The following is a 1,253-nucleotide window of genomic DNA, read 5'->3' as shown; positions in this document are numbered from 1 at the left end:
TATCGTTGGTGATCTGACGCTTTTATGTGTGTTAAAAACACTGCTGTCATCGTATATTCCATTCATAGTAAGCTCACAGGCTTACGGACATCTTTTAACAATTGATGAAATCATATTTATATAAAAAAATCTCGTGATAGTTTTAGGGCACGTCCATAATAAGCTTAATATTCACAAAAGCAATACGGTATTAGTTGCAGTAACGAATACATTTCACTAGCGGGCGCTGTACTATATGCGCTTTTTATGGAGTTAACCTAGTTTAATATCATGGCCGGTTTCTGTCCTGTCATCCTCAGCTGATCTCATGACGACGCGTAAAGGATTTGCTATTTTGAGAGATACACTTACATAAGGCTGCGTTTGCATTTTTCAGGAGCTACGTCTGAGGATACGACTTGTACAGTGATTAGCATTGATATTATAAATACATTGATTTTTATCTAAGAGTTTACCTAAGTATTAGTTTTTGAAACGCAGATAATGGAAGAAAGTACCACTGGCAAATAGTCTAACCGCGCGCATAAATGACAAATAGGAAATACTTATAAAACCATTTCTATGTAGTAAAATGATTGTCTAAATTGACACTTGAATAGCACCTACTCCTTAGGACTGTAATATAAACAGCTTCGGTATAACCTATTATAACTTGCAATTACATGTCTAATGACGCCTAAGTCTATGTTTAATATTTAGCCGGATGCAAAGCATATAATCACGTATGATCAATAAAGTGCATAGACAGGTAAATATGAATGGCTTTAACCTGTCACCTGTCACATGCTATAATGAGTTCATTAGAAGTAACTTTTATAGACGAAAATGGGTTTAGCCCGGAAGTCGGCCAGCTCTGCTTGCTTTTCCAATTATACCTGTCGACTGAATGTCTAAGTTCAGACTGGTGACTAATACTACAGTAAAATCCAGCATGGAGCTGCATACAAATGTATCTTCACCGGTTAACTTCTATATTCACAAGTTATGGGCTTAATCCTTTGGTCCGTTATTTCCCTTATTAATCTATTAATTAACCACTTTCAGGTGTCCTAAATTATATCCAGTCGCACTTACGCAATGTCGCAGGTTATTTTATTAATATGAAAATTAGATGTTTTTTTTCATGATCCACCGTCATTTTTATAGGCGATTTGACTGAGACAATTTCCCATAACGATGTCTCCAGTATAGAAACCCGCACTCTTAAAACAAATGTGTTAAAAATAACACAACGTGTGTCTACATTAATGCAA

The sequence above is a fragment of the Brienomyrus brachyistius genome, chromosome 10 (assembly GCF_023856365.1).
Source record: "Brienomyrus brachyistius isolate T26 chromosome 10, BBRACH_0.4, whole genome shotgun sequence".
NCBI classification, from domain to species: Eukaryota; Metazoa; Chordata; class Actinopteri; order Osteoglossiformes; family Mormyridae; genus Brienomyrus; species Brienomyrus brachyistius.
The sequence above is the reverse complement of the archived record's forward strand: the minus strand, read 5'-3'. Positions refer to the sequence as shown.